General features: G+C 47.6%; 2 pseudogenes; both read left to right on the top strand.

Annotated features, from left to right (window-relative positions):
- Window positions 1-1459: 1459 nt before the first annotated feature.
- Window positions 1460-5766, top strand: LOC114688896 (annotated as a pseudogene).
- A 5580-nt stretch (window positions 5767-11346) lies between these two features.
- LOC114688895 overlaps window positions 11347-21847 on the top strand; it is a 39475-nt pseudogene continuing 28974 nt past the window's right edge.

Genomic DNA, 21847 nt, shown 5'->3' with positions numbered 1-21847 from the left:
CACTGGTGTAGTCAGGGAGTGCATCAGCCAGATGCCCAGACGTGGGGGGGGGCAACAAAGAAAGGCCATAGGCCCCACAGGCTGAAGGCAGGGCCAGCCTGCTCCACAGGTCCTGATCCAGCTCATTACCAGTGTGGCAGCTTCATCAGCTGCAAGGGGGTAATTGGCCCAGGAGACACTGGGCTCCAGCTAAAAAGCCATAACTATTCCTCCCTACACTTGAGGAGCCCATGTCCTAAGAATCTGTCTGAAGCTCAACTGGTCATTCTGGCCAGCCTGGGAGTCACCAGTCAGGAAGAAGCCCCTCCTTGTTCCCAAAGTCTGTCCAAGTGAGGCTTCCAGAGCCCCAGGTAGGATGAGTGCTTCTCAAGCCAGGATGGATCATGCTGTGATTTTAGAATATGTTATAAATGTGCATCATAGAAGAGCCTCGTGTGCAGTGTGATTGAAACCCCATCATACGTGTCCACACTGAGGCTGGGCAAGATTCATCTACAGCCACAGCACCCAGCATGAAGGCTCACAGTACTGTATCAAAGGGTCTTGCATCTGTAAGTGCTATACTGAGTGCTCATCTGGGATACTGCAATGAATGTATAATAATGGACACTGTGTGAGTATGCATGTATGAGTACTGTGCTGAGTGTGTGGATGAGTAGTGTGCTTAGTCTGACATATACATGATCAAGATCTGTGCTAAGTGTATATGCTGAGTCCTGTGTTGAGTAAGCATTAATGGGTACTATGTTGACTACGTATCGATGGGTGCTTTGTTGAGTATTGATCTATGAGAATTGTTGCTGAGTGCATATTTGGAAGTCCATGTTGAATGTATAGTTTGGGTACATGCTATGTCTTCCCATCTAGCAGCACACAGTCTTAGTTAGCAACCTCACTGCACTGAGCTTCTAGCCCAGAAATCATCTGCTCCCCACCATGCCTAGGTCCTTGTCCACTGGTTTTACCATGTAGGAGGGTAGCCTCTGAGCTCATGACTGCAGGCTGACAAGGACAGGACCCTCTCACAGACTCTTGGGGCACCTCCAGTCCACAGAAAGTGTCCTTTCCCCTCTTGGTTTCTTGCATGACCTGAGTTGGAACTCTGTCCATGCAAGGACATTCTATTCTGTCTGAAGCACCTGGCAGACCCGGCTTGTGATGGGATAACCCCTGACTCCTCTTCAGAACCCATTTGGTCCTCCAGTCTCCATAAGAACCATGAAACCCAGTATGAAAATGTATTCTCAGTGGGGACCTCAGATTAGTGGGACATGGGAGCCAATAGGTGACAGTCACACAAAGTGGATGCAACTGTGAGCAAGTGCCTGGCCCACCCCTCATCCTGATAGCATACTATATTACCCAGACCATTGGCCTTGAGGAGCTGAACAGAAAGTCCATGGTCTGTCAGGCTAAAATGATTCCAAAATAGAAAGTCTGTTTGAAGGAACACACAGCCATGGCCAAGGTACAGGTGAGGATGGGCATGCTGCTCTAAGGGCTCAATTTGCAGATCAAGATTCTATCCACTCCATCATTAATTAGCTCATTCACAGAAATCAGTGGCCATGTCCCAATGATAAGCACAATCCGTGGGGCTCGCACCGTCCTGGAAACACAGCAATCCCAGGCAAAGCCAGTATGCCAATGGCTCCCTTAGGAGCTTCAAAACCATTTGTGGCCACTGAGCCAGGAAAGTCTGCTCTAGATGGTATCCAACACCAGATGTAGAGATTGCAATTGCAGGGTCATGACTAACTTAGCTTAAAGAGGTATGAGCTGGATGACATTCTGGAGGACATTGTAGTGTTACTGAAGTCGATTCTCAGCATCGAATCATACACTAGCATTTTAATGCATGAAAGTGCTATGTTACCCTGGATAATCCACAGCTGTGGCAAGTTTGGGTTCTTACAGGACACCATCCTTGCAGGAATTCCCATCCCAGGTGTAAACTTCTGTGCAATGTCTTTCCTAGATTTTTCTTTTCTCATCCCAGAACCTTTCTGTGGACTCCAGGCTTGCTAAGCCAACCTTACAGACAGCATCCAGCAGGCTATCCAACAAGCACTCACAGCACACTCCCCAGGCAGAGATGCTCCTAGACACGGGGCAGCCACAGACCTTCTCTACACTTCCTATCACTGCAATGTCTGGGTATGCTAAACAATCAGCCTCACCTGACTCTCTTTCCCTCTCTCTTTGCTGCTGGGATCCAAGAGACTGCTAGAAGACCAGAGCCTGTGGCTTAAAATTTCAGACATTTAGTCTTTCAAAGTTTGGGGGACCAGATGTTCAAAATCAACTGCAGCAGGTTGTTCCCCCACCTGGCCTCTGGGGAGAATCCTCCCTGCCTCTCCTTGAGTCTGGTGGCTTGGGGGGATCCTCAGGCCTACAGCTGCATAGTTTCAACATCTGCCTGGGTTGTCATGTGGCATCCCTTCCTAGATGTCTATTCTTTGCCGTCTTTCATAAAGTCATTGTCCTTGGATTTAAGGTCCACCAAAAAGGAGTCAGAAATTAGTGAAATCTGAGTCTACCTTGTGACCATCATGTGCACACTATGATAGCCAATGAGAAGTAGAAGACCCCTTTTATACTGAAGTTCCCAAACCCCTTACTGGGGTTCCAATGGCACAACTTTCCCAGGAGATGCTGCTCCTTCCAGCAGACGTGTAACCATTGATGTCAGCTGGACACCTAAGTATTTATTTACGCGTTGTTTTTTTCTTTTGCAAACCCAAATTCTCGGGCTAGAATTTCAGTGCCAGAGGAAGGACCCTGAAAACTGCTCCCCCAGACTTACTTTACCCATAAATCTCAAGCCTAGAGCTGGCCAGCATCAACACTAGGGTAGTTTCAGCAGCCTGAGCAAGCAAGGTCCACCACGCTAAGTCAGCCTTCAGATGTGGTGTCTGCCTCACCTTAAGCACTGCAGCATGGCTGGGCAGATACACAAGCCTTACCATGAGGTGCCAGGGTCATTCATGGACAACTAAACAGGAGAGGCATGAACTGAGCAAGTGTGGGTATCAATGGGTGGTGGAGGAGAAAGCAGGAGAGCAGACCAGTCACTGGCCCAGAGCCTGCAGACACAACGGGACAGGAAAGCTGCCAGCCTGCAGCTAAGGGATGCAAGGACAGTGCTGTTGAGTAGCTCTATGATCAGCCCACACAGACAGCCTTCTGTCCTAAGCTGGTGTGTGTCTAGGGTGTTTGTAGGAAAGAGGTCTGAGCTTCTGTTTGGTGCTACTCTGCTACTCTACAAGAACTGCCTGTGGCTGTGGGGTCTGTCCAAGGCTCAGACCATCCTCCTGAATGAACAGTGACCTTGGCTCTGGTTCCTCCGTGGTTGTGAGCTGGTGGGTGTTGGCTGCTCTATAACTCCATGCCCAGGATCCTAGTTGAAAGGCCATGGCTCCTGACATCCCTCTTGCCTGCCAGTTCTCCAGGATCCTGAGCAGCCTCCAGAGCCTCCCTCTGCTCTCTATTTCGCTTGGGTCAGCTTGGTTGCCTGGCATCCAGCTCTTGTCTCAAAGCTTACTGTCTGAGCCGCAGGAATCTTGGAGACTTGTACCATGTCATCCTCTATGTCTGCTCACTGTCCACCCTGAGTAAGGCCTGCTCTGGAACCCTTGTCCAATTCTATCAGTGCTTCTGAGACTGGGCCTATCTATCCCTGTCTCCATGAGTGGAATACTTTCTGCAAGTGGCAATACTCAGCCCTGGCTTTCTCTGTTTCCCTTTACTGTTGGAGCTGTAATGAGCCAGCATTTGCCTCATGGGTCCCCAGCTGCACCTCAGCTCTCTATCCCCACAGCTCTATCCTGCCCTACACCATGAGGCCTTTCTGCCTCAGTCTGGATGGGTTACTGTGCAATCTCTCTCTCCAACTCTCTAATCTTTGTGCTTCAGAGCTGCAGCTATGACCTGGCGGGTATTGTTCTTTATCTGCTGAGAGATTCTCTTCCCCCAAAGTGCTTCCAAGAAACTTTCCTTGGATCTCCTATGGCTCAGTTTTTCTATGTTCAAATTAAGTTGGCTTCCCACCTGTATTCTAAATTAAGCCAGCTTCCTTGTCTGTAGCCAGAAAGACAGATGTCATCAACACGTGGAGTGTCAGGATGTGTGAGCAGATGTGAGTTCCTCCTAGTGTGTGTGTGGGGGGGGAGTTGATCACACAGACCAAGGAGCTTTGGGGACCTCACTGAGTCACAGCAGCAGCCAGGCCATTACACTCACACTCCATCAAGGCAGGAGCATGGTCCTCTCTATTGTCTTGCTTCCAGACTAAGGAACAGGCCCTGTATATATTCACCCCTGCAGGATAGCACACACAGCCCTACCTACAGCAGCTTGCTTTCTCAGCAGTAAACGTTTATGATAAAAAGCAAAGCAGAGCAAACACCAGCTTTGCACCTCTGATTCAAGGGAAAGTATACAAAATAAGCATTATTGTGCTTGCCATGATTGAACAGGGTGGATGCTGATGGTGGCTGGAGAAACCAATGCAGGCCCTTCTTAGAATATAGAACCCAAATCCAGCAGCACAGAAAAGAAACCATTCTGAACCCAGCTACTCTCCTGATGGGCCATGTAGGCTTCCTATATCCTAAACATCTATCCTCAGCAGTCCTTTCTTGCCTGTCTCTTCATTATGCACCCAAACACAAGTGCACAAGTCTTGCCAATTTAAGACTGGTCAGAAGAATGAGTTCTTTCCTGCTGCTCACAGGAACCAGGAGTGCTGTCTGTCTTTCAGCTGAAGTTTCTGGTGGCTCCCTGTTCTCCCCTCGGTGACACATGGCCCTTCCTATTGGCTGATGATATTTTGCAGGTGCAGAAGGATGAGAGGGAGAACATCACCAAGGTGAGCACGTTCATCCTGCTAGGCTTCCCCACAGCCCTGAGCTGCAGTACCTGCTCTTCCTCCTCTTCCTGCTTGCCTACCTTTTGTGCTGGTGGAGAACCTGGCATCATCCTCACTGTCTGGAGCAGCGCCTCTCTCCACAAGCCATGTACTACTTCTGGGTTCCTTGTCTTTCCTAGAGATCTGGTATGTGTCAGACATCATCCAAGATGCTGGACGGCTTCCTCCTACAGAGGAAACGCATCTCTTTCGCTGGTTGCATGACTCAGCTCTATTTCTCAGCTCCCTGGTGTGCACAGAGTGTGTACTCCTGGCTTCCATGGCCTATGACCGCTATGTGGCCATCTGCCATCCTGCGCTACCAAGTCATCATGACCACAGGATTGTGTGTCCAGCTCGTGATCTTCTCTTTTGCTAGTGGCTTCACCATCTCTATGATCAAGGTCTACTTTATCTCCAGTGCCACCTTCTGTGGCTCCAATGTCTTGAACACTTCTTCTGTGACATCTCCCCCATCCTCAAGCTGGCCTGCACTGACTTCTCTACTGCAGAGCTGGTGGACTTTATCCTGGCCTTCATCATTCTGGTGTTCCTCTCCTGGCACCATTCTGTCCTATGGACACATCACCCTGGCTGTGCTTCGGATCCCTTCAGCCACAGGAGGTGGAGGGCCTTCTCCACCTGTGCCTCTCACCTCACTGTGGTCACCTTCTTCTACATGGCCATGATCTTCATGTATGTGCGGCCCAGGCATCGATTCCCGGAGCTCCAACAAGCTCATTTCTGCTGTGTACACTGTCCTCACACCATGATGAATCCTCTGATCTACTGTCTGAGGAACACTGAATTTAAGATGCTCTGAGAAGGTCCTGAGACTGGGTAATACGCCTCAGTAGATATTAAGTATTCTCAAGTGTAATCAAATAAAACCTCACATCACCTAATTCTATTTAATATTTTAATGAAATTTAGCAAACCTGTAAAACACCTACTGAGCCTTTGTGTTTTCTGAGTGCGGATTCAGGGAACATCCCCAGGTAGATCAGGCATCAAAGACTACTCCTAGCCACCCTCTCTGCCTCAAGAAACCACTGTGCTGGTTTCTATTGCCAGAGAGTAACCTGGTATTTTGACTTTCATTAATGTAATCATGAAGTACTTACACTTTCATATTCTGCTTTGTCTCAGTAATGTGTCTGGTTGTCTCCCTGTCTTTGCATGTAGCAATGATTCATGCACTGTTGCTTAGTAACATTCACACGTGTATCAGCATGTAGTCCTGTGTTTTGCTATTGGCTGACAGTATTATGGATACTGTCTAGATGTGTAATACTACTATACACAATCCAGATAATATTTTATTGGTATCCATTCAGTTTAGTGAGCTACACAGAGCTGTATCTAGTTAGACATAGGTACACATAGGCTGTATGTGTCTGTAACTGCTGAAACACAAGGTATGTGTATGGCCAAGTTTAGTAGAAACTTTTCAAAGCTTTATGTACCAGTCTTACTCCAATTAGCAGTATAGGGGACTTCCAGAGGTTCCAACTCCTGGCCAACATGTAGGATTGTGCATATGTTTCAATTCAGTCTTTCTTCCGGGCTCCAAAGGTATCCTCTGTGACTTAAATTTGCATTTTCTAAATGCAAATGGCATTCTGCAGATACTGACACTGTCTCGCTGTCCATTTGGATATGGCCTCTCTGGTGAGCTGTCCACATCTTCTGCCATTTTCATACCGGTCTTTCCTTACAGGGCTTCCTACATCATCTGGATCTGAGCTCCTGTCAGATCTGAGCCTTGGATGCAAAAATCATCCAGTTCATTTTATGCTCTGCCTCATGGGTCTTTACAATGAGGAAAAGTTCTTCATTTCCATGTCTCATGTATATAATTCCCCTTATAGAGATTTTACATATAAAAAAATGTTTGCTTCCCTAAGTTCATGAAAATGTTCTCCTGTGACATTCTAGAAGCTTTGTTTTTGTTTAATGTTTAAATTGGTAATCCATCTGAAACTGAAACCATTTTCCTTAAGGACCTGAAATTGGCCTAGCACTCACCCATTGTTTGAAAGTTACACTCTTCCCTAGGTAGTGTCACCCTTTAATAAAACAAATCGCTTTCAGCAGTTACAGACACATACAGCTGAAAACAGGGCTTTCTGTGCTTTGGACTCCAGCCTGCTCTTTTTGGCTACATGGTTTTGGGAGCCAGACCCACTCAAGACTTTCTCAGAGGCTCTGATGAGAGGACAAAAGGGAACATTAGTTCTGCGCCCTTGTACAGGAGTAGACTTTGCAAGGATGGTCTGGGGCTCAAGCCAGTGCCTCGAAGGAGTCAAGGTTGTGGTTTCTGGGGACCTGACTTCTCCCTGGGCTGGGGTTATCAGTCCTAAAGCAGCTGTGTCTGAAGGATCATGTGTTTTCTTGCTAACATGGTCTGATTTAGCTGTCAACCTTGGCCATATCCTCCCCAACCCACCCACTGCAAATAGTTTATAAGATGCTGTGTTTCTTAATAAGCTTGCTTGAAATAAGTCATCAGCTTATGCAAGAATCCAGCTTTTATTTTATCTATCTTCCACCTGCCCCATCTCCTGGCACTTCTCCCTCAAGACCCAGTCACTGAAGAAGGACCTGGTTCAGGTCAACCAGTCTCCTCCTGCACCAGTAGTACAGGGTTTTTGGAATGTGCCTTTCGTGTACCGTGAGGTCTATGAGCATGTCCTCCATTCATGTGCTTCTAGTCTAGCTTGTCTTGGTTTCTCTTGGGTCTTCCTGGAAAGAGTTACACTTCTTAGAATCTGCTTGTCAGCCTAAACAAAAGAAAAGCTTGCAGGTTTCTATTGTGGGATTGTGCTGAATCTACAGATTAATATGAAGACAATGTTATCATCACAATTTTGAGATTTTAGTAAGAAAATGAGCACCTGTCTTCTGTCACAATTTTAGTTTCCCGGCACTACCTTGTAGCTTTGGTTAGCAGTTCTTTCCAGTGCTTGAATTTCTAAAAATTACAACTCAAAAAAGCATCTCTTAAGTTTAAATTGTAAAATTCTGTTAGTTTATTACACTGTGCACAATGTAATTTCAAGCTTTCTTTTGGAGATAATGGAAGATTTACATAAAATAGCAAAGAATACACCAGGTGGTCAGTCCATGTGTCCCTTGCCTCGTCTTTCCACTAGTGTCATCTTGCATGACTAAGGTACAGTTTGGTGACAGGACATGGACTAGGGCACACCCTACAGCACTTGCTCAAGTCCCATCAGTTACGTAGATTCCTATGTCACAGCATATGCTTGTTTGTGATGACTGTGGACACAGTGTAGTCGGGGCAGAGCACTTCTGTCACCAGAAACATCAATGCTACTGACCTGCAGCCCCCCCCCCCATGCTGTGGCCTCTAGAAGCCCCTGAGTTTTTCTTCCTGTCACTTGATTTCAACACATAATATATAATATAAATGAAACCACACTGCTTGACCTTTGGAGTGTGCCACTATGCCAGATCCTGGATTGTTTCCAATGTGAATTCAAGGAAGCTACTTATATATTGAAGACACAGGTCTGTTGTCAAATACATGGCTTGTAAATATTTTCTCTACTGTAGTTTTCCTTCTCGTCCTCTTTTTTTTTTTTTTTTTTTTTTCGAGACAGGTTTCTCTGTGTAGCTTTGCGCCTTTCCTGGGACTCACTTGGTAGCCCAGGCTGGCCTCGAACTCACAGAGATCCGCCTGGCTCTGCCTCCCGAGTGCTGGGATTAAAGGCGTGCGCCACCAACGCCCGGCCCTTCTCGTCCTCTTAAGGTCTCGTGCAGCAGACATTTCTTGGTTTGATAAAGTCTAGTTAACCTGTTTCCTTTTTTGAACTACCATGATACTCTCCAGTTGCATTCTTTCCCACCAAAAAAATTTCAAGATTCTTTATGGCTGAACAAAACTTCATTTGTCTGTCCAGCACATTTTTTTTCATTCCTCTGATGCTGGACACAGGTTGGCTCCATAACTTAGCTATTGTGAGCAGTGTTGCAATAATCGTTGAGGTGCAAGTATTTTTATGGCAAGTTGACTTGGAATTTTGGGTAAGCACCTAGGTGTGGTATAGCTTAGCCATATGCACTAATTCTACTTTTTTAAAAAGAATCTCCATACAGGCTAGCTGAGCATATACATTATCACCAGCAGTATATATATATAGATATAGATATTTTTGTCCACATCCTCACCAGAATTTGTGGTTATTCATTTTCTTTATGACTGTCATTATGCTTGGGTGAAGTGGAATATCAATGTACTTTTACTTTCATTTCTTTGATCACTAATGATGTCTTTAAATTTTTCATATGTTTATTGGTCACCAGTGTTTCATCATTTGAGAATTACCTGCTCACTTCACAGGCCTATTTATTAACTGGCTGTTTGGTGTTTGGTGAGTTCTTTGTATATTTTAGACATCAATCCTACAGATATGTAGCAAGCAAAGCTTTTCTTCCATTTTGTAGGCTATCACTTCTCTGAGTTGTTTCTCTTGATGTGCAGATTTTAGTTTCATGAACTCACTGTTTTCTGTTTGTGTCCTCTGCTTTTCTTCCAGCTTCCAATGCATACCTTGTATTTATTTTTAAAAGAATTCCATCTTTATTTGCTTTTGTTTGGGATTGTCATTTTTGCAGTATTGTTAATGGTATATCTAGGAGTTACAGTATGCAGACAAGCTTACAACAGTCTGCTGTAGGGCTGATTCATTACTCTGCTCACTGGACCAAACATTACTTCCATTTAGGTTCTTCTAGCCCCTCCCCTTCTTACTCTTTTACTTATTCTAAGTATTTCCTGTATATACATGAAGCACTACACTAAACATGTTACAGTTCTGTTTCAACCACCAAATGTGATTTAAAAACTCATTCACTGAGGAATAAATTATGAAGCTTCCGTTCTCCATTCTCTCATTCTGACTTTCTGCTGGAGTCCCTAGCCTTCTGCTGTTATTTGAAAGCTTCCCTCATCCAACTATTCTAAAGAAAAGTCTTGCTGGAAATGAAAGCGGCCACTCAGGTAGACTTATTCTTCTTCGAATAGCTGTGGAGTTCTCCAACAGCTTCAGGAGATCCTCCACCCCCATCAAGAAACCCTCTGGTCACAAGCATCCACGGAAAATAAAATGGGTGGGTAAACTTCCTAGGCCATTTTGTTGAAGTCTATATTATGTTGAAAATAAGGCGAGACAAAAAGAATCCCTGACTAAAAATCATAGACCACTGTCCTGAACAAGTGAAGGATTCCTTTTTAAAAGTTCAAGTACAACTTATTATTATAAGAATGACATATATAATCAAATGGGGGTAGGAGTAATCCAGGGATTCAAATCTCATTGAATAGTCAAAACTTACAAATATCTCACAACAGTTAACTCACAATAAAAACTGTCAGCAAACTCAGGGCAGATGACTGACGCCAGCTTAAGTAGCATCATTAAGACCTGCAAGTTAATGGCATACACAGCTTTTCATTATGCCACCAACAGAAGCTGTCAAACACAGAGAGAGACCTTATCTTAGGAGGTGAGGCAGTGCCTTTCCTTGAGGGTGAGCAGGGACTGACACCTAGCGCACTGGAGGGGAGTTGTGGAATGGGATGATCAGGATGCAGGAGGAGAGGGTTCCCACTCTCATTCTTATATATACAGGAAACAGCACTGGGCTGTCTAGAAATGCGGAAATGCAGAGCACGTTTTGTGTCTCCTACATGGAGGTGGTCTACGCCCAGCCCGGGACTGGCCCACTGTTTGGGGATCCTCCCCTAACAGCACTTTCCTGGCTTCCTCAGACTCTTCTTCCTTAGCCTCAGAGGGTCTTGGAGCTGAAGACGTTTCAGGAGGCAGCCGTGGAAGTGAGGCAGGGAGGTCTGCCCTGGAGACCACGGTGGTTCCAGACCTGAGCCACCTCAGCTCTCAGCACTACAAGAGCGCAGACCCGGGTCGTGCGCGGTCTCACCCCAGAGCCCAGGCGGGTGGCAGGTCCTCCTCTCTGAACCCAGGGCGGGAGTGGTGCCGCCACAGAACCAAGGAAGTGGATCCTCTCCTCAGAGGTCCGGCGTGGCGCCGGGAGCCAGGTTCTCACCCCAGAATCTGGGAGCGAGCGGGTCCACCCCACAGAATACCCGGACGAGGGGTCACATTTTCGGCACACCCCTCAAGGCATCTACGAGAACCCTAGCTCCAAGGGAGCAGCCTCCATGCAATCCACAAGGCGCAGCATCTCGTCCTTAGCCGCCACACACGTAGTTCTACAGCCTAGGGTCCAGCCGCGTTGCTCGTTCAAAGAGCTAACCCTTCCTCAAAGTGTCGGTCTAGGATCAAGCACCGCGCCTCCCTAGAGCCCCACCCGGTCCCCTGCCTCTGCGGGAAAATTTTTTTCTCCCGACAGGCGCCGCGAACAGCTCGGCTGTGACGTCATGACAGCGCGCCGCAGACAGACTAGGACCCCGTCGCGCTCGCGTCCCTCTGGTCCTTGAGCCGGCCGGGACGGCGGAGCAATGGCCTTGAGGCTGCTGAGACTTGTCCCAGCGTCGGCGTCCGCGTGCGGCCTCGCGGCCGGAGCCCAGCGCGTGGTGAGCGGCGGCGGCTAGTCTTGCTTGGGTCCCGGCTTGTCGGCTCCGAGCCTCGACGCCCGGCATTGTTGATCTGACCTTCGAGCCGCAAGCTCCCGAGGCCCCCGCCCGCAGCTCCGGCTGCAGCGTTGCGGCGGGACCCGCTCTCCTGGCTGCACTTAGGGAACCGGGATGCCGGAGCCCTGGAGTCTGGGCCCGCTTGCTCATCCGTTCAGTGATTGATGAAGCTGCTTTGTCAAGCGCCCTGTAGACGCTGGAGTGATGTGTTGTGTAACAGAGACATTTGGGGTAGATTTGGGAGGATTAGGACCTTCCTAAGGTGTGTGCAGGATGGTGGCTGAGACTAGGTGCCGAGCGGGCCGTGGCTGGAACTACATAGGTGTTAAATTGTAAAGGGATTGACCTCAGACTAAGGATTTTTATTTTGAAGAGAAGAGTGGTGTATGTGTGTGAGAGAGGTGTGAATGTGAGCCAGAGAGAGAAATGGGGTGTGCATGAATGTGAGCCGGAATTAGCACTGTCAGCCTAAGCCGCATTAGGACCACACTTACCAACTGGAGCACGGAGCATATTCACAGTGCACTTTTGCTTTGACCTTGACTCTTAGAGGCTGCATTCATTTCTTTGGCCCTTCATCAGTCCCTTCGGTGAGGTTGTTTCACATGTGTATGTTGGAAGTTCAGTCACGTTCTGTGTTCTGTCCTAAGTTTTGTGTGCATTGAGTTCATTCCTCAATGAACTCATTCGCTGTGCAGTTCTGTGTTTTTGCACACTGGGCAATGACATATCTCTGCCTTTATAGTACCACACGGAGTAGTTCACAGCTTAAAAAAAATTCATTGTGCTTAATATTCATTTGTTTTCCACCCCCTAGACTGACAGCCACTGCTCTTTTGATGATTTCTGTCATTTTTGCCTTTTCTAGACTTATGTAGTCAGTCACGCATATTGCCTGTCACACCGATCGATGTTTACAATTACTTTTACAGTGGGGCTGGAGAGATAGATCAGCAGTTAAGGGTACTCGTTGCTGTTATAACACACACGCACACGCACACACAATCTAAGTAATAAATCTTAAGCCAGATGTCATGGTGTACACCTTTAATTCCAGCATGAGACAAGTAGATCAATGAGATCTAGGGCAGCCTGATCTACAGAGGAGTTCCAGGCCTGCCAGAAAGAAAAAAGGTTTGCTCATGTCTTTATGGCTTGTTTAGTCATTCCTTTTAATTTCTGGGTAATGCTCCATAGTTTGGATATATTATCACTTGTCTGTTTACCTATTGAACACCATTTTGGTAGTTTCCCCTTCAAGGCAGTGATGAAAAAAAAAAAAGCTGCCTTAAGTATGCATGCAAATTTCTTGTGGGAATGTGTTTCCTACAACTGGGTGATGTGGTTGCTGGGTCATTAGTGAGGCAGTAGTTTTATAACCATCTGTCTTCCACTGACTGTCCCATTGCACTGCTCAGCAGTGCGGAGCATCCTGCCGCACGCTGTCTTGCTGGTGTTGGTGCTGGCGGTCATTTGAATTTGTGGGCATCCTGTGAGCACACACAGTGCATCTCCTGGTTCTCATGGGAGCATCTTGGGTGCTTACTTGCCACCCACATTATCTTTGTGGGATCAGTTTACTTCTCATTTTAAAATTTTCTGCCCTTTGAGTTGTTCACCTTTTAACTGTGTATCCCCCACTCTTCCCTGCTTGGTGATCTTTTTTTGGGGGGGTGGGGGAGAGTGGGTTCCTTCAGTTTGGTGCATAGACTGGGAGACTGCTGATGAGGATGTCTCTTGCCTTATGGATGTAAGAATGACCTTAGCATTGGTGCAGCCGTAGAGGGAGATGATGCTTCTTCTGCAGAGCCTGGGAGTTTGGCTTCTGTGGGTGATTATGGAGTAGAAGGAAGGCAAAGATAATGCTTGTATTTGCTGTCTTGTTTGTTGGATCCTGGACAGTTCCCACTGTAAAGGGCATCATACTTGGGGGTTAGAGTATGGAAACTCTACTTTGGTTTAAGTCTTCTAGCTTTCTCATGCTTAGTGTGCACTCAGTGGTGGGTAACTAGGTAACTGAAAACCGAAGCTTAGATCAGAGAGGTGCTTTTATTCTGTCAGGTCTTCCTCCCCTCTGCCATCTGTCCATCTAATCCACCCACCCAGTTTTTATTAACACAGCAAGCATCCTTGCTTCAGGCCCTGTTCTATGACCTAGGGAGGTAAACAGTCAACTCTCAGAGAGCTTACATTGAGGAAAAGGGGAGTCAGCTCATCAAACAAGAGGGACCTCCTCATATTTTACCTAATAGTTGCTAATGCTTGCAGTAACCACGGTGGTGATGTGATGTGTTTTTCAGGAACAGATTCACACCAGTGTGCAGTGCCAGCTGAAGTATGGGCATTTGGCCTACGTTCTTGGTGATAAGGTATCCAAAAAATTGAATGACTACAGCCGAGTGATAACGGTAGATGGGAACCTATGCTCTGGGAAAAGCAAGCTCGCAAAGGAGATCGCAGAGAGCCTAGGTATGGACAGCATACAGAATGGCCCTGGCTTATCAGGCATGTGACTGCTTATCCTACCTAGAATTGGGTTGACTGTTGACTGAGTAAATTTAGGCCTAAGGTAGATCTTTTACATTTGTCAGTTGCTCGTTGAATATATGCCTGTAATCTGTCTCATGCTTGAGAGGCTGAGGCAGGAAGACTGGCATGCAATCGAGGCAAGCTTGGGCTATACAGTGAGTACTAGGCCACCAGAGCTTCATAGGAAGACCCCCATCTCAAAAAGACTGAATTGTGAATTTAAAAAGCCATGGCAATTACCAACTGGAATTGAATTTCACCTGGAGTGCAACAGAGTGCCTGCCTGAGCTGCTTTGCCAGAGGAGCTGTCGCTGCATTTGTTTGCACATGGGATGATGGGGAGATATCTGGGTGCAGCCTCTGCTCACTTGCCTCTTGCTGGTGGCGGACAGCCGCAGTGGGGGGAGGGTTGGAAGGGGCTGTGATGTGCTGCTTGGTTACGGGAAACGGTGAAGTGTGCTCTTTAGCTGTTGTCCACGGCACCTCACGTGCTTCTTGAGCATGTAAAGAAGTGTGCACAAAAGGTGTCTTCCCTTGGGTTCTGATGCCCAGCCCTGGCAATAGCATTCACATTGTCTTTGTGTTTTTGTCCAGCCACATACTTACAGTCCCAGTGATCAACCCATGCTTCATCTGAGTGTCCTCTCCTTAGGCATGAAGCACTTTCCGGAAGCAGGGATACAGTACTCAAGCAGCACCACAGGAGATGGAAGGCCCCTGGACATTGAGTTCAGCGGCAGCTGTAGCTTAGAGAAGTTTTATGATGACCCGAAAAGCAACGACGGCAACAGCTACCGCCTGCAGTCCTGGCTGTACGCCAGCCGCCTCCTGCAGTACGCAGACGCCCTGGAGCACCTCTTGAGCACAGGTCAGGCTGGGTCCTGGGTCAGGCTGGTGGCCTGTTCTGAGTAGAGGTTTTCTGAAAAAGTATTCTAGGCACGTTCTGTGTTTCCAGTAAGATCATAAATCCTTGAAGTCCTTGTGATCTAGGCTCCCAGCAGCACAGCCTTATCCCTGCTGTCCACAGCAGGGAGAGGTACAGCTGTAGAAGTCATGTCATTGCTGCAAACATAACGTGATAGAGGGCAGAGCACACGGGTGACTTCGAGGATGTGAAGTCAGACCCATCGGGATGTCCGTGATAGAGGACAGAGCACACGGGGGACTGCGAGGATGTGAAGTCAGACCCATCGGGATGTCCGTGATAGAGGACAGAGCGTACGGGTGACTGCGAGGATGTGAAGTCAGACCCATCGGGATGTCCGTGATAGAGGGCAGAGCACACGGGGGACTTCGAGGATGTGAAGTCAGACCCATCGGGATGTCCGTGATAGAGGACAGAGCGTATGGGTGACTGCGAGGATGTGAAGTCAGACCCATCAGGATGTCCGTGATAGAGGACAGAGCACACGGGGGACTGCGAGGATGTGAAGTCAGACCCATCGGGATGTCCGTGATAGAGGGCAGAGCACACGGGTGACTGTGAGGATGTGAAGTCAGACCCATCGGGATGGACTCTGTGTCCTGTAGAGACTTGAATGACTGCCAGTGGGTTTTTTGGAGGGACAGTGGCCAGGCTGGAAGTTGCCACAGAATAAAATTTAAACCTTGAAAAGACAGAAGAGGTTGGGGGAAGGCAAAACATGCAGGGTCCCAGGGCCCTGCAGTTTGGGAGAGTATGTCCTTAGATGCTATCCAAGCCAAGTACGTTTGGGCAAGCAGAGTTTAGAGTGGGAGACTGCAGCAAGGACATGGGGGAGAGCAGACGACAGAACACCGATGTGTGTAGATGAGGTCAGGATGCAGCCCCTTCCCTGGGAAACAGCAAGGGTGTTGACTTGGACCTGAACCCAGAAAACTAGCAGCAGACATACTGTGCCACTGGCGCATTGTGTGTGGGCGGGGGTGGGGTGGAGTGGGGTGGCCAGTATTTAAAGCTGGGTCTGCTCCTTACAGCAGTGGCTCCCTGTGGTTGATGAGTGGACCACCGTGTGGGAGAAGGGGTGACTGGTGGTGGCTGCCCCGTGATTGATAGACAGATTATGTGGGAAAGACTGGGTGGTTTGTGTTTAAGGCTGTGTCTACTTTCTGTGGTTGATGGTGGGTTTAGAAGCGAGTTCAGCTGTACCTGGGAAGTAGGATCAGTGATTCTGATTCTGAGCTATGAGAACAAGGATGTGTTTTCAGTAAGACCTCAAGATAGCTGATAAAGCTACTTCACAAATTTGCACTTGGGTTGTACTATGTCTTGAACTCTTGGGTTCCTGAGCACATAGCGTGTGTCCACAAACCCTGGGTCATGCTGAAGTTATTACAGAAATATCTGGTTTTTATTTCCCAGTTTTATTAATGATTATTTTCTTCCATGGATGGAAGCTCAGGTCTTAATTAGTATTATTCCTAGGAACTTATGTGGTCTGGAGTATTCTTCTTGGGTTCTGTACTCAGAGAAATCCAAACAGTAGCTTGGAAATGCTATTGGCTTTCAGGGCAATCCATTTTCTTTTAGAATCATATTCTACTCTATTTTCTAACTACTTGTTTCTTAAATTAAAAAGAAACACTTTACAACTGGGTGGTGGTGGCACAGGCCTTTAATCCTAGCACTCAGGCAGGCAGATCTTTGTGAGTTCAAAGCCAGCCTGGTCTACAAATCAAGTCCCAGGACAGCCAGGGCTACACAGAGAAACCCTGTCTCAAAACCAAAAACAAACAAACAAACAAAAAAAACTTTACATTTTACATGTTAAGTGAACAATGATTTGTTTCCTTTTATGCTGTGTTCAGTTTCTAAATATTTTGTAAGTACCTGCTGTGTGCTAGGCTTATTCCAAAAGCCAGAAATACTGCAGGAAGGAGGCTTCTATTTTAACAGGAGGATAAGACTGACTGGAAATACATATGACAGTAGTGGGCTGGTGGCAAGTGCTCTGGGGAGTGGGTCCTAGGTGAAGTTACATAGCACCCTGAACAGCGAGCTTTCTTCCTGTGGTATTTGTTCTTCCAGAGGGGAAGGTTCTGCCTAGGCCCAGCAGGATGGGTTGCAGGGACTTTGGTCTTGAGTATCTTGAGTGATTATATTGCAGTGAGTGAAGCTGGCAGTGATGTCCGTAAAGGTGAGAAGTGGCCAACTTAGAGTATTTGACCTGGAGGTCTTTACTCTGAAGGAGGGAGGAGACCATGCAGTTGGAAGTTTTCCTGTCTCCTGCCCAGTCCTGTAGCTGCTAAGTCCCAAGTAAACACACAGAGGCTTATATTAATTACAAACTGTATGGCCTATGGCTCAGGCTTCTTACTTACTAGCTAGCTCTTCCATCTTAACTCAACACATTTCTATTAATCTATGTTTTGCCACATGGCTTTGTAGCATTACTTATTCTCTCACATTTTGCTTCTGGCGGTAGCTCACATCATCTGCCTGACTCCACCCTTCTTCATCTCCATCTTCAGTTTGAATGTACCGCCTAACCTTATTCTGCCTCGCCATTGGTCAAACAGCTTTATCATCAACCAATGAGAGCAACATATATTCACAGCATACAGAAAGACATCCCACAGCAAGATCATTAGGGGATTTGAGTACAGCTTTATTGAGCCCAATTCTGCTGCTGAGAATGGAGAATGAAGATATCATTGGGAGAGGCTGTCTTCTGTGCACTTCCTTTCTCCTTCTCATCGAGTGTGACAGGAGCGGTTGCCTTTGGCTGCCTCAGCACCGCCACCTCAAAGACAGGGCTGTCCCCGTGTGGCTGCCCATCTCTCAGACCATGCCAAAAGATGTAGAAGACACTGGACCAGAGAAAGAAGTGATCTGACATCATTACATATCTGACCTAGAAAGGATATTTGATTAGAATATTAAGCAGGTCTCTGTCAACAAAAAATAATGCTCTGATCGAGGCTGTTCTTTGGGACATGATTGCTTTGAGGCAATAATCTAAAGCTGCTGCTGAAAGAGAAATAGCTTTCTTTAATGGTGGAGATGGCCTCAGGAGAAACAGGAATGTTACTTTGGCCCTATAGTACAGCATTATACTAAATGCTGGAATTCTACCTCTTGTTACAGTATCAGGACATGAATTTGTCCCATTTCCAGATACATGAGGTAATAAAGAGTTCTTAAATTATCCTGAACTTGGAACTTCTTTATACGTAATTATTTATATTTAGAAAAACAACAAAAAATATATGTTTGAGAGAATTTGAGGATGGTTGTGATGAATAGGACATGAAGTATAAGAGGAGCTGACCTGGGATCTGAGAGAAGCAGCTGGTTTAGAACCACATTCCTCTCCTGCCACAGGTGATAGAGGAGACAGAGTCACCCCAAACAAAAGTGCTGTGGTTTTAAAGGTGTTTCCCACTTGCACTAGTGTAGTTTTTGAATGTATTTGGTAAGAACTGGAACTGGAAGTGACTGGGCTTTTTGTTTTCCATTTCCAAAATGAAATTTCTAGTTAGCAGTACTTTTTAATCCATTTGGTTTAAATCTTTTGTTTACTTGTTTCAACAGGACAAGGTGTGGTCTTGGAGCGCTCCATCTTCAGTGACTTTGTTTTCCTAGAGGCAATGTACAACAGGGCTACATCCGAAAGGAGTGTGAGTTGCATAATGTGCCCTCCGGTGTGCTTGTGCCTCTGCTGATGGGGAAACCTCCACAGAGGCTGAGGGGAGGGTGTTGTGTTCTATTGCGTACCATATTCCCGGGGAAAGGGAGCTCAGCAAGCTCCCATTGTCCCGGTCATCCTAAATAGGTGTCTTTTGTCCCATCACTTACCCTGAAGCAGAGTGGCACCTTGGTGCCTCCACAGCTTCCTTAGCCATGCCCAAGAGACCCTTGGTCTCAGCTCAGCCCTAAGCTTCACCAGGTTCTTGGCCTGTATAGCTAACTGTGCTAAACTCTCCAGTTCTGGGGTGTAGTTTTATGAAATTGGGCCATGTTGTTTCCCCTCTGTCTGTTCCTGCATGGTTGCCCCTCCAACAAATTGGTGAGCCTATTGTAGGAACACTGGCATAGGTTGGGCCATTGGCGGATGACAAAGGAGAAAGACTGAAAGGCTGTTGGTTAAAGGAGGTGGCCTGGGAGCCCTGGGGAGGTTGGTGTGTCTGTAAGGAGTTCAGGTGTGCTGTGCTTGGCTTGAGTCACCTTCAGGGTCGGGCTCTTGCCTGTGTGCTTGATGGCTGCACCAGTGAGTACTGAAGTGTGACGGACGGTCAGTGTTGGTCAGGGAAACTGAGGAAAGCAAAGTGATGCTATAATCTGAGACTCTGACTCTGGCTCTGCTGTATTCTGGTGGCTAGAGGTCATCCATCTGTGTGTATGGAGCAGAAAGGGTCGGCAAGGGGAGCCTGCCCTGTACATGCGAGCAGCAGTTGAAGATTGGTCAACAGGTATTTCTGGGGGGCTACTGTGAGCACAGCTCTGCTGGATGCTGAGGGATACCAGGCAAGGAAGGCTTTTGCTATCCTAGAGATGAGGACATTAAGCCAGCAGAAGTAATGGGTGGCTGCACAGCATCCCTGAGCACCCCTCAGCTTTGCTCTAGAGTGCTATGGAAAGAGCATGCCGGGGACCTGGCTGACATGTGATGGGGGTGGGGGGTCATTGCCAGGGACAGCTCCTGTGGTGAAGGGCCTTCAGGGATCATCTACAAGTGCAGGAGAGCGTGAGGACAGGTGCATTGTCAGCGGCAGGCAGGGGAAGGGCTGGGGATGCACGAGTAAGGACTGGCCTTTGGGGGCAGGAGGCTTGGATAGCTTCTGGAAGTCCTGAGGCACCACTGAGCGTTTAAGTGTGAGAAGGAAGATTTGGTAGGTAGGTGGTCACAGAAATGTCTGGAGAGAACGTACGTGGTGAGGAAAAGTCCAAGGGGAGGAGCAGTTGGGAGGAAGTGGGAAGGGACAGGGTGTCTAGGTTAGCGGACGCACTGGCCACAAGAGTTACCTGCCAAGGAGATCTAAGTGACAAGGAGGGAAGCGCAGCGGGAGAGTGAGGAAGACCAGTTTGTAGACTGAAGGAGTCGGTAGGCTGCAAAGTGGGTTTCTGTGTGGGTGTCGTGGGTGTGGAATTCTCTGAAGTGAGCTCAGGATATCCCCAAAGGCAGACTCAGGCTGCTAAGGCCTGGAATAGATGCCAACAGGTGTAGTTTGGTGTCAGCACTAACAGTGGGCGGGCCTGTTTGGACTTGGTAATGCTCGTGAGTGACCACAGAGTGGTGACCAGGGCCCAGGTACAATTACTGAGGAGGAGGCAGAGACCCCAGAGGATGAAGCTCCGTGGCTACGTGTGCACAGAAATAGCCGAAGGGTAGGAGAGGGTTGGCCATGCCACATGGGCTGTAACAGGTGACCATTGGATTTTACATGTGTAAGCGTGGCGACTGAGACACAGTCATATTAGTGCCAGGACAGGGAAAGAGCGTTGGCTAAAGTCAGGGGCATCCAGTGAGGGAAAGAGGCCTGAGGGATGGGATATTGCACAATCAGCAGGCAGATGGAGAGGAAGCAAGGGGGTCTGTGACCTTAGCAGAGGGCAAGGCTGGTACATTGCAGGCAGAGCAAGGCCTGGCTTTTCTCCTTAGACTTACGTGGATGCGGTCAGGGCACCATAAAGAAGTAGATACACAGCAGGCCATGTATCATGCATCCCAGCTCAGAACATACAAGGAGAACACTGGGTGCTCCAACTTGCTAGGAAGTGAGGGAGACATACTGAGTCTGTCCTGTGTGCAGCTAAGGTTGGGGTGATGGTTTAGATCTGTCTGGAGTCGGATGACGATGGGTTTTCTCCCGCGCAGGTGTGGACCACTATAAGGAAGTGAAGCGGCTCACGCTCCCCCAGTACCTGCCACCCCACGTCGTCATCTATGTCGACGTGCCTGTGCCGGAGATACAGAGCCGGATCCAGAAGAGAGGAGATGTAAGTCAGCACCGTGAGAGTCAGGCGCCTACATGTTTTTGGGATCAGCGGTGTGCCAGTTCCCAGTGGCCTTCACAGGGCAGGAGACACGTGCGGGAAGTCCCACCAAAAGCGCACATCTCTCCACTGAGCATTCTTGTGGGGAGGCAGAGTGAGCATCTCCTCTACCCTGCTTGGATTTTCCTCTTCTCTAAGAGGTCTCATGTCCTGTTGTCTAGAGATGAAAGTGATCTGGATGGCCTTTCGGTTGTCATGTAACTCGATGGGTGTTTTGTGTTGAGTGTTTATGTTACATTGTGTATCTTTTCTGATCCGTCTGATGTGATCTTGTTTCACTTTGGCCATGGCTAGTGATTCCCTGTCACCCTAGAGTGCCTTTGTGGCCCTCCCTCACCTGTCCATCCTAAGTGCCTGCGTCTGTCAGACAGAAGTGCTGCAGTTCCTGCATGGTACCACTGCTGGAGTCGAGTTCCTGGTGCAAAGTCAGTCCCTTCACTTTGTAGACAGAGTGCAGCTGACTGTCACATTTACTGTGCCTGGTCCAGCTGCCAGGGCGGCAGGCACACTCAGGAATGAGTGGCTCTTTTCTTTTTCCAACAGCTTTAAGTGAAATGGAATTTATACTTGATTACATGCACCAGTTGAAATTACAACTGATTTTCAGCAAACTTAGCAAATTACAGCATTCCATCACAATCCAGTTTTAGAATATTTTCTTTATTTCTTTAAGTCAAAACAGTAGGCTAGTCATTTTTTTCTCCCTCTCCTCTTCCCTCCCACAAGTGTTTCTTGAGTACCTATGTACTAGACTACAGGGTGCTGGGGCTGTGTGTTAACTGATAGTGAGTTCCCC

This window comes from Peromyscus leucopus, unplaced genomic scaffold (genome assembly GCF_004664715.2).
Source record: "Peromyscus leucopus breed LL Stock unplaced genomic scaffold, UCI_PerLeu_2.1 scaffold_1453, whole genome shotgun sequence".
In the NCBI taxonomy this organism is placed as follows: domain Eukaryota; kingdom Metazoa; phylum Chordata; class Mammalia; order Rodentia; family Cricetidae; genus Peromyscus; species Peromyscus leucopus.
Note: the sequence above shows the minus strand (reverse complement) of the source record. Positions and strands in the feature narration are given on the sequence as shown.